Here is a 12,566-nt window from a genome sequence, read left to right as displayed (position 1 = left end):
GTTGGGAGCCGCGTTAGGCATTACTGACAAAATGGAGGCACCGCCCCAACCCCCTCTCCTCATCCTGCAGGCGCAGGCACAGTCCCGGGATGAAGGAGTTAGGTCTTGTGATTCTCACTTGTCCTTCCCTTCCTCACTGTTGAGTTGGCTGGAAAGAATGTTATAATCCATAAAGTTAACTACTGACATTTGTTCAAGGATCTTTACCAAGAATGTTCCAGGATGAGCACATAGGCTGCAGCCTGAGGCCATGGGAAACATTGTTATCTGAAACCTGCTTGTAAGGGAAATATTTATGGCAAAACAAGTTTGCTGAGTTTAGGGGTTAGGAATAATTAAGAATAGTTAGAAGCTAAAAGTTTAAGGTATGTTGTAGTGTTGGCATATTTTACTATAGCTTACGGAAACTAGGTATTTTAGAGATACTAATAGCTAAAATCCTTTTTAGGAGATGATGAGCTTAAGTTACTAGGGGATAACAGGATTTAGAGAGATAAGAAATAAACTGAGGAATGTGATATACAGCCCAGAGACAAACTTGAGTTACAATGTTATCACAAGGACACTTAAGAGGGAACTCTGAAGGACAACAATGATTTATGGAGACAGTAAATATGGGTGAGGGGAAACTGAAGACGTCATACCTCTGACCTAATGCTTTTGTAAAAGTATAAAAGAAAACCTGATGCTTAAAATAAACATGCAGCCCAGTGCTTTGAGCGAGAGACTGCATCATTTTCTCCGCCGACCCCGTTCATCCCTTCAGGGCGTTTCCCTGGCCGCCAGAGCTGGACTCCAGCATCAAACGAAATGAAAAAGCAACCTACTGAATGAGAGAAAATATCTGCAAATGATACACCTGGTAAACCATTAATATCCAAAATATACAGAAAACGCATGCAATTCAACAACAACAAAAAATACAATTAAAAAATGGGAAGAGGAATTGAATAGGCAGTTTTCCAGAGAAGAAATACAGATGTTCAACAGGAATATGGAAAGATGCTCAACATCACTAATCATCGGGAAAATGAAAATATAAGTTACATGAGATCTCACCTTACACCTGTGAGAATGACTATCCTCGAAGAGACAACAAACAAAAAGTATCAGTGAGAATGTAGAGGAAAGGTAACTCTCATGCACTGTTACTGGAATGTAAATTGGATCAGCAACTATGGAAAATAGTATGGAGGTTCCTCAAAAAATTAAAAATAGAAGTACTATACAATCCAGCAATTTCACTCCTGGCTATTTATCCAAAGGCAACAAAAACAATAATTCAAAAAGATACTACACCCATATGCTCATTTCAGCATTACTTATAATAGCCAAGATATGAAAGCAATCTAAGTGTCCATTGACAAATGAATAGATGAAGAGGATGTGATATATACATACAACAGAATATTCCTGTGTGTGGAATCTAACAACAACGAAAGAATAAATATAACAAAATAGAAAACAAACTCACAGATAGAAGAAACAAAGTAGTGGTTTCCAAAGGGGAGCAGGATGAAAGATGGATGAAATGAGTAAAGGGGCTTAAGAGGTAAAACTATTTAATACCAATTATAAAGTAAATAAGTCACAGGGATGCAATGTATAACACAGGGTATAGTCAATAATACTGTAATAACTTTGGTGCATAGTATAGAAAATATTATAAAATTAATTTTATTGGACTATAGTTGATTTACAATGCTGTGTTAGCTTCTGGGGCACAGCAAAGTGAATCAGTCATGCACAGACCTATATCCACTCTTTTTTAGATTCTATTCTCATATAAGTCATTACAAAGTATTGAGTAGGAGTCAATTGCTATTCATCACCAAGACAGGTTACTATGGCTGTAACTACGAAGTAAGCAATGAATGAGGCAGAAAAAAGGGGTTCAATGACAAGTATTCATGCAGAATTCCTACTTAGCCAGTATAGACAGAGTGTAGCTACTTTCCCTCATTCCCTGCCCTGGTCATTTCATCTGTCCTTTTACCTTTAATTTTTCCTTAGTCCTACCCAAAGGTATTCTGGCTCTCCTGCTCAAAGCTGCAGGATCTCACAGGCAACATTATGGAATTTTACATGTTTCACCACTGCTAAGAGGGTAATATAGGCCACTTCTGGCTTCCAGCTTCTCCATATACTCAATTTTATCCATGCTAGTTCTTACACTTCACTCCTAATGTTGCCTTGTGTGTGTATGTGTGTTAGTCACTCAGTAGTGTCAGACTATTTGCAACCCCATGGATGTAGCCCACAGGCTCCTCTGTCCATGGAGGAGGCAAAATACTTGAGTGGGTAGCCATTCCCTTCTCCAGGTGATCTTCCCAACCCAGGGATTGAACCTAGGTCTCCCATATTGAAGGCACATTCTTTACCATCTGAGCCACCAGGAAATCCCAATGTTGTCTTAAGGACTTTCAAAAAGAAATACTTTTTTGTTGTCTAAAATATTATGCTCTTCAAGAAATACTGTCCATTTAGTCAATAAAAATTCACCTAAGAAATATCCAAAGTAGTAACCTCTAAAATTAATTTAGCCATGCATATAATAGGTTAAGTGCTGTATAACTAAGCAAAAGAGTTTGGTGTGAGTAATGTTTCAATGATGCTGTTAATGATTGCATACATACTTGGTCGAGATGAAATTATCTTCTCTACATATTTTTAAGTGAATATATTTGAATATTGAATTAGTGTATTTAAATGAAAATGTTAATAATTAGGGGTAATCCTAGCAAAAACACTTCTTTGCAATGGCAACTACTTAAAGACTGATCCAAAGATTTCTAGAAATAGCATCTTCACATATTTGAAGGCCCACAGTATGCTTTGCTCCAGCTCCAGAAGTCTCAGTAGATTCTCTTTTCACACTTATCCTCTATACAATCCTCATGCATGCTGTTCTCCTCTTTCACTTTTGACGTGGACTCTTCTCCTAACTACCCCTGCTGCCACCACCATATTCAATAATGTTTTTTCCTAACCAAGTTCCCTAGATGCTTAATGTAGGACTTATGATACAGCTGGCATTATTCTAGTGCACTAAGTTCTATTTTTTTAATTGATTTTATTGGAGTATAGTTGCTTTACAATGTTGTGCTAGTTTCCACTGTACAGCAAAATGAATCAGCCATACATATACATATATCCTCTCTCTTTTGTATTTCCTTTCCATTCAGGACACCACTGAGGATTAAATAGAGTTCCCTGTGCTATCCAGTATGTTCTCATTAGTTATCTATTTTATACAAAGTATCAATAGTGTAAATGTGTCAATCCCAATCTCCCTTCTATTTTCAGTGGAAACCATTATTCCTTCACATTTTTAGAAAATACTGGATGTATGCACATGCCTCCTATATTGTTTGTATGTTTAGTGACAATATTACTAATCATCTATACAAGATTACAGCTTATCGTAGAGTAGGGATTTTTTTCTTTTCATATTTGTGTCAGTTATAAGAAACAATTGAAAATCTTTTTCTCAGTAAGAAATGAGTTTACTTCATTTTCTGGTAAGAAAATTTTATCTGCAAGTTCTATTATAAAAGAAAGGCCAGTGATTAACTCTTGCAATAATCTTCTATTGCTTCTAGTCACATGTAAGAATTAGGTGAGAATGGATTCCTCTAATATAGGCTGTATCCAGAAGATGGAAATGGTCTAAAAGGTAGCGGAAATCACAGAGCCCTTGTCTCTAATGATTGTTTCTTACTGAAAGAGACAGGAAAGAGTCACAGTGAAAAGACCCATATCCTCTCATTTAGGGATCAAAAACCATGCAGGTTATAACCAAAGTTAAGTGAAACCAAACTTTCCCATGGAATGTAATGAGGAACAAGGGAGTGAAGAAAATTTTTAACAGGGTGGAAGAACGTTCTAGGAAGGACAGGCTGAGTTCTCTGCATGACCCACCTAGGATGACCAGACCCTTTCCCTATCTTACCAAGCTCCTGTCTCATTAAAAATCCCCAAGTCACACTCCCAAAAAGCTAAGTTTGAACTAATGATCAAGGGATCTCCTTGTTACTTTGTTCATTTCATAAAATCATAAGAATAGGGTTTGGTTTAAAATTAGAACTTAATTTGAGATGGAAGAGAAATGAGTTTAAAAATTTAGATATATCATTATTCCTCACTCTGCCCCAGTGAGAGTTGAGCGTGAAGGTGGTGCAGCTGCTTGGCTTGTAGGGACCCTGGCGGCGCCAAGTGTTCAGGGACACAAACTGCCTCCGCGGCAAGAGTTAATGGCCCTATCAGTCTCTTTTCAAGCCTCTTGTAGCTGGCAATCAGAAGGCCTCTTTGGCCTGTCTTTCTCCACAGTCCGCCCATTCAGGCACTTAGAGGGGCCCCCTGACTGGGGTCCTCCTCTGTAGATCTGTGCATCAGGCACTTAAAGGGGCACGCTGGGTGGGGTCCTACTCTGTAGTTGAGTGTGTCAGGCTTTTGATGGGCCAGCGTCTCTATTGTTCAGCTGCGGATGCTGGCATGTGGAGAGAAAGCGGCTATGGTGATGGCTCTATCCTCTACGCGTGACTCAGCAGTATCGCCTTGCTTCCATGGCTGCCTGGCTTTCCTCCACAGGCATTTCCCACCACGATCTTCTCCCTCACATCCCCTCAATCCGTCTCTCCACAATCAACAGCAGCCCTCGCACTGGGGTTGCTCCACAATCCCTAAACTCCAGCTCCCAGCCACTGCCCCTTCCAAGAGACCTGCGTTCCTGCCTGGCATATGTATGGTTGTGGCAAGGACTGTCTGATTCTCGTTCCATTTAGGCTGCCACAGATCAGCTGTTTCACTCTCAGCCTTAAATGTTTCTCCTCTGACTCAAACAATTGCCCCGCTGTGGGAATCGGACCCCTGTTTCACTTCCCCCACCTGCTGAGGATCCAGTCCTATTAATACTCCTGTTTTTTCCCCTAGTTCCTTTATCCTACCAAGTTTTGCGTGGTTCTATATATTCTTTTCCACTGGTCAAGTCCTGTCCACTCTCAGCTGGTGTTCTGCACGCACTTCTGTGTCTGAAGGTGTATTCCTGATGTATCATCCACAGAGAGAGATGTACTCCACATCCACCTACTCCTCTACCATCTTGTTCTTCAATAGGTGACCTTTTAAGACTGGCTTTTTAATTCATCCTAATATGCTTGAAGTCCATCCAAGTTGTGTGTATCAAGTCTGTTCCCTTACACTGCAGGATAGTATCACATGGTGTGCATAGTTGCTTTAATCACACACTCAACTGCAGGACCCAGGTTGTTTCATTTGAGGCTATTACAAGTGAAAGTGCTAAGAACATCTATACAGAAATTTTTGTGCCAAAATAGGTTTTCATTTTGGGATAAATGTACAGGAAAATAACTGCTGGGTAATAAATTATGTGTACGTTTAACATTGGTTCAAGTTTCCAAACTTTTTTTCAGAGTGGCTTACCATTTTACATTCCATTCAGACAAAATGGAAACCATGATTACAGAAAACTAACCAAACTGACCACTTGGATCAAAGCCTTGTCTAACTCAGTGAAACAATGAATCATGCCATGTAGGGCCATGCAAGACAGACGGATCATGGCGGAGAGTTCTGACAAAACATGGTCCACTGCAGAAGGGGATGGCAAACCACTTCAATATTCTTGCTTTGAGAACTGCATGAACAGTATGAAAAGACAAAAAGATATGACAATGAAAGATGAACTCCCCAGGTCAGTAGGTGCCCAATATGCTACTGGAGAAGAGTAGAGAAAGAATGAAGAGGCTGAGTCAAAGCAAAAACAAAACCCGGTTGTGGATGTGACTGGTGGTGGAAGCAAAGTCAGATCCTATAAAGAACAATATTGCATAAGAACCTGGAATATTACATCTTTGAATCAAGGTAAATTAGAAGTGGTTAAACAGGAGATGGCAAGAGTGAACATCGACAGTTCAGGAATCAGGGAACTAAAATGGGCCAAAATGGGCGAATTTAATTCAGATGACCATTACATCTACTACTGTGGGCAAGAATCCCTTAGAAGAAATGGAATAGCCCTCATAATCAACAAGAGTCCAAAATGCAGTACTTGTGTGCAGTCTCAAAAAGGACAAAATGATCTCTGTTCATGTCCAAGGCAAACCATTCAACATCAAAGTAATCCAAGCCTATGTCCCAAACACTAATGCCGAAGAAGCTGAAGTTGAATGGTTCTATGAAGACCTATAAGACCTTCTGTAGATATCACCAAAAAAAAATATGTCCTTTTCATCATAGGGGACTGTAATGCAAAAGTATCAAGTCAAGAGATACCTGGGGTAACAGGCAAGTTTGGCCTTGGAGTAAAAAATGAAGCAGAGTAAAGACTAACAAGTTTTGCCAAGAGAATGCACTGGTCATAGCAAACTCCCTCTACCACACACAAAAGACAACATGGACATCACCAGATGGTCAACACCAAAATCAGACTGATTATATTCTTTGTAGCCAAAGATGGAGAAGCTCTATACAGTCAGCACAGACAAGACCGGGAGCTGACTGCAGTTGAGATCATGAACTCATTGCAAAATTCAGATTAAATTGAAGAAAGTAGGGAAAACCACTAGACCATTCTGGTATGACCTAAATCAAATCCTGTATGATTACACAGTAGAAGTGACAAATGGATTCAAGGGATGAGATCTGACAGACAGAATTGTACAGGAGGCAGTGATCAAAACCATCCCCAAGAAAAAGAAATGCAGAAAGGCAAAATGGTTGCCTGAGGAGGCCTTAAAAATAGCTGAGAAAAGAAGAGAAGCAAACAGCAAAGGAGAAAAGGAAAGATATATCAATCTGAATGCAGAGTTCCAAAGAATGGCAAGGAGAGATAAGAAACCCTTTCTAAGTGATCAATGCAAAGAAATAGAGGAAAACAATAGAACGGGAAAGACTAGAAATCTTTTCAAGAATATTAGAGACACCAAGGGACTATTTCATGCAAAGATGGGCACAGTAAAGGACAGAAATAGTATGGACCTAACAGAAGCAGAAGATATTAAGAAGAGGTGGCAAGAACACACAGAAGAACTATACAAGAATGATACAAAAAAGGTCTTAATGATCCAGATAACCACAACGGTGTGGTCACACACCTACAGCTAGACAGCTGTCCTGGAGTGGGAGGTCAAGTGGGCCATAAGAAGCATTACTTCAAACAAAGCTAGTGGAGCTGATGGGATTCCAACTGAGATATTTCAAATTCTAAAAGATGATGATGTGAAAGAGCTTCACTTAGTATGCCAGCTACTTGGAAAACAGTCTGCTCCCAGTCTTGTTTTTGCTGACTGTATAGAGCTTCTCCATCTTTGGCTGCAAAGAATATAATCAATCTGATTTCGGTGTTGACCATCTGGTGATGTCCACATGTAGAGTCTTCTCTTGTGTTGTTGGAATACGGTGTTTTCTATTACCAGTGCGTTCTCTTGGCAAAACTCTATTAGCCTTTGCCCTGCTTCATTCTGTACTCCAAGGCCAAATTTGCCTGTTACGCAAGATGTTTCTTGACTTCATACTTTTGCATTCCAGTCCCCTATAATGAAAAGGACATCTCTTTTGGGTGTTAGTTCTAGAAGGTCTTGTAGGTCTTCATAGAATCGTTCAACTTCAGCTTCTTTGGTGTTACTGGTCGGGGCATAGACTTGGATTACCATGATATTGAATGGTTTGCCTTGGAAACGAACAGAGATCATTCTATCGTTTTTGAGATTGCATCCAAGTACTGCATTTCGGACTCTTGTTGACCATGATGGCTACTCCATTTTTCTAAGGGATTCTTGCCCACAGTAGTAGATATAATGGTCATCTGAGTTAAATTCACCCATTCCAGTCCATCTTAGTTCGGTGATTCTTAGAATGTCGACGTTCACTCTTGCCATCTCCTGTTTGACCACTTCCAATTTGCCTTGATTCATGGACCTAACATTCCAGGTTCCTATGCAATATTGCTCTTTACAGCATTGGACTTTGTATCTATCACCAGTCACCTCCACAGCTGGGTATCGTTTTTGATTTGGCTCCATCCCATCATGCTTTCTGGAGTTATTTCTCCATTGCTCTCCATTAGCATATTGGGCACGTACTGACCTAGGGAGTTCATCTTTCAGTGTCCTACCTTTTTGACTTTTCATACTATTCATGGGGTTCTCAAGGCAAGAATACTGAAGTGATTTGCCATGCCCTTCTCCAGTGGACCACATTCTGTCAGACATCACCAGATGGTCAACATCGAAATCAGACTGATTATATTCTTTGCAGCCAAAGATGGAGAAGCTCTATACAGTCAGCAAAAACAAGACCGGGAGCAGACTGTGGCTCAGATCATGAACTGAAGACTTAAATTGAAGAAAGTAGGGAAAACCACTAGTTCATTCAGGTATGACCTAGATCAAATCCCTTATGAGTATACAGGAGAAGTGACAAATAGATTTAAGGGACTAGATCTGATAGACAAGAGTGCCTGATGAACTATGGACAGAGGTTCGTGACATTGTACAGGAGACAGGGATCAAGACAATCCCCATGGAAAAGAAATGCAAAAAAGCTAAACAGCTGTCTGAGGAGGTATTACAGATAGCTGGGAAGAGAAGAGAAGCGAAAAGCAAAGGAGAAAAGGAAAGATATTCCCACCTGAATGCAGAGTTCCAAAGAATAGCAAGGAGAGGTAAGAAAGCCTTCCTCAGTGATCAATGCAAAGAAATAGAGGAAAACAACAGATTGGGAAAGACTAGAGATCTCTTCAAGAAAATTAGAGATACCAAAGGAACATTTCATGCAAAGATAGGCTCGATAAAGGACATAAATGGTATGGACCTAACAGAAGCAGAAGATATTAAGAAGAGGTGGCAAGAATACACAGAAGAACTGTACAAAAAAGATCTTCACAACCCAGATAATCACGATGGTGTGATCAATCACCTAGAGCCAGACATTCTGGAATGTGAAGTCAAGTGGGCCTAAGAAAGCATCACTACGAACAAAGCTACTGGAGGTGATGGAATTCCAGTTGAGCTATTTCAAATCCTCAAAGGTGATGCTGTGAAAGTGCTGCACTCGATATGCCAGCAAATTTGGAAAACTCAGCAGTGGCCACAGGACTGGAAAAGGTCAGTTTTCATTCCAATCCCAAAGAAAGGCAATGCCAAAGAATGCTCAAACTACCACACAGTTGCACTCATCTCACATGCTAGTAAATTAATGCTCAAAATTCTCCAAGCCAGGCTTCAACAATACATGAACTGTGAACTTCCAGATGTTCAAGCTGGTTTTAGAAAAGGCAGAGGAACCAGAAATCAAATTGCCAATATCCACTGGGTCATCGAAAAATCAAGAGAGTTCCAGAAAAACATCTATTTCTGCTTTATTGACTATGCCAAAACCTTTGACTGTGTGGATCACAAAAAACTGTGGAAAATTCTGAAAGAGATGGGGATACCAGACCACCTGACCTGTCTCTTGAGAAACCTGTATGCAGCTCAGGAAGCAACAGTTAGAACTGGACATGGAACAACAGACTGGTTCCAAATAGGAAAAGGAGTCCGTCAAGGCTATATATTGTCACCCTGTTTATTTAACTTCTATGCAGAGTACATCATGAGAAACGCTGGGCTGGAAGAAACACAAGCTGGAATCAAGATTGCCGGAAGAAATATCAATAACCTCAGATATGCGGATGACACCACCCTTATGGCAGAAAGTGAAGAAGAACTAAAGAGCCTCTTGATGCAAGTGAAAGAGGAGAGTGAAAAAGTTGGCTTAAAGCTCAATGTTCAGAAAACTAAGATCATGGCATCTGGTCCCATCACTCCATGGGAGATAGATGGGGAAACAGTGGAAACAGTGTCAGACTTTATTTTTTTGGGCTCCAGAATCACTGCTGATGGTGATTGCAGCCATGAAATTAAAAGACGCTTACTCCTTGGAAGGAAGGTTATGGCCAACCTAGATAGCATATTGAAAAGCAGAGACATTATTTTGCCAACAAAAGTCCGTCTAGTCAAGGCTATGGTTTTTCCAGTGGTCATGTATGGATGTGAGAGTTGGACGGTGAAGAAAGCTGAGCACCGAAGAATTGATGCTTTTGAACTGTGGTGTTGGAGAAGACTCTTGGGAGTCCCTTGGACTGCAAGGAGATCCAATCAATCCATCCTAAAGGAGATCAATCCTGGGTGTTCATTGGAAGGACTGATGTTGAAGCTGAAACTCCAATACTTTGGCCACCTCATGCGAAGAGTTGACTCATTGGAAAAGACCCTAATGCTGGGTAGGATTGGGGGCAGGAGGAGAAGGGGATGACAGAGGATGAGATGGTTGGATGGCATCACTGACTCGATGGACATGGGTTTGGGTAGACTCCGGGAGTTGGTGATGGACAGGGAGGCCTGGCGTGCTGCAATTCATGGGGTCGCAAATAGTCATACACAACTGATCGGCTGAACTGAACTGATTTAGAAAACTCAGCAATGGCCACAGGACTGGAAAAGGTCAGTTTTCATTCCAATCCAAAAGAAAGGCAATGCCAAAGAATGTTCAAACTAAGACACAGTTGTACTCATCTCAAGCAAAGTAATGCTCAAAATTCTCCAGGTTAAGCTTCAGCAGTATGTGAACTGAAAAATTTCAGATGTTCAAGCTGGATTTAGAAAAGGCAGAGGAACCAGCTATCAAATTTCCAACACCCATTGTTCATCAAAAAAGCAAGAGTGTTTCAGAAAAACATCTACTTCTGCTTCATTGATTACCCTAAAGTCTTTGACTATGTGGATCACAACAAACTGTGGAAAATTCTTAAAGAGATGGGAATAGCAGACCACCTTACCTGCCTCCTGAGATACCTGTATACAGGTTAAGAAGCAACAGTTAGAACTGAACATGGAAAAATGGACTGGTTCCAAATTGGGAAAGGAGTACGTCAAGGCTGTATACTGCCACCCTGCTTATTTAACTTATATGTAGAGTACATCATGTGAAATGCTGGGCTGGATGAAGCACAAGCTGGAATCAAGTTTGTTGGGAGAAATTTCAACAACCTCAGATATGCAGATGACACCACCCTTATGGAAGAAAGAGAAGAGGAATTAAATATCCTCTTGATGAAAGAGGAGAGTAAAAATGTTGGTTTAAAACTCAACATTTAAAAAATGAAAATGATGGCATCCAGTCCTATCACTTCATGGCAAATAGATGGGGAAACAATGGAAACAGTGAGAGATTTTATTTTCTTGGCTAAGAAAATCACTTTAGATGGTGACTGTAGCCATGAAATTAAAAGATGCGTGCTCCTTAGAAGAAAAGCTATGACCAACCTAGACAGCATATTAAAAAACAGAGATATTACTTTGCTGACAAAGTTCCATATGGAACTTTTTCCAGTAGTCACATGAGGTACAATATAAATTGGGATTCTAATTCGCCCATATTCTGAGCTCTTTTAGGCCTGTTTGGATTGAAAGCAAGTATAAATTACCTGTCCAGTCTTTGTACATTTATTTTCTATGAAACAAGAAAATATAAGCCTGATAATGCCTTGATCCACCATCTGGTACATGGCTTGGTGTGAAAATCAACAAGGGAAAGTCAAACAGTTATATGGGGATGGGAATAATACCAGCCTGCAACTCTTATGGGGGCAACCTCTTAGTTCAGCCAACCTCTCTGCCTCTGTTGAGGCCACAGACACTTATTTGGAGAAATTTCCACTCTATGCTTCCTCTTATCAAAACATCGCAAGATGATGACAAAATGAATATGAACACTTATGTTGACGTCAAACTTTTCAGCAACAGTACGGATTTCAGTTCCAGTACATGTAAATTTGGAGTCACTACTTAAATCATCATTCAATGCCCCTATGAACAACCCCATCACCTCCTCCTTCTCTGTGCTGACAGTGTGATTGAGACATACTAGGAAAGCATCCAGATGAACTGCTCTCACTGCCTGCACCACCGGCACCACCATCCTGTCCTGTCCCCACTCACATCCACCCACCAGCTTGGGCCGGCCAACCAGCTGCTCAGGCGTGTGGGCTGAGTCCAAACGTTCTTTGCTTAAATTCACAGAACTAAGTGTCTTTAAGAAAGACACAAACTTTTGTTCTGAATGATCATGTATTTTTTAATGTTTTTTACTAAGTTATTAGTCACTCCAATTCTAATATATTAATTTCACAGATTTCATCCAGGAAAAATGCTACTCATTACCTCTCAAAATTTTTTTTAGTTATGCTGCATTTTTAAGTATTAGAAAAATGATTGTAATACCACACATGTGAAGTTTTCATTCAGAATAATTCATGTTTTAAAAATTATTAGATTGATTTATTGATAATCAGAAAATTCTTTTCTTATAAACTTTTATATCAAGCCAATAAAAACACTTTTTCCTTATTTAAAGACTACCAGAATTTATTTAAAATGGCAAAGAAAAGTTAGTAAATCTACATTTGCTATTGAACGGTCTACTAGTTATATTTCTAAAAACCCCCTTTTCAATATTTTACATCATTGATATCTGGAAAAATAATCAGGGTTATAAAAATCCAAACC

General features: G+C 39.9%; 1 pseudogene; it reads right to left on the bottom strand.

The window, feature by feature from the left end:
* LOC145522494 (lys-63-specific deubiquitinase BRCC36 pseudogene) overlaps positions 1 to 11,979 on the bottom strand; it is an 81,770-nt pseudogene extending 69,791 nt beyond the window's left edge.
* Positions 11,980 to 12,566: the final 587 nt, after the last annotated feature.

This window comes from Giraffa tippelskirchi, chromosome 10 (assembly GCF_054371585.1).
Source record: "Giraffa tippelskirchi isolate mGirTip1 chromosome 10, T2T-mGirTip1v1.2.pri, whole genome shotgun sequence".
Lineage (NCBI taxonomy): Eukaryota > Metazoa > Chordata > Mammalia > Artiodactyla > Giraffidae > Giraffa > Giraffa tippelskirchi.
Note: the sequence above shows the minus strand (reverse complement) of the source record. Positions and strands in the feature narration are given on the sequence as shown.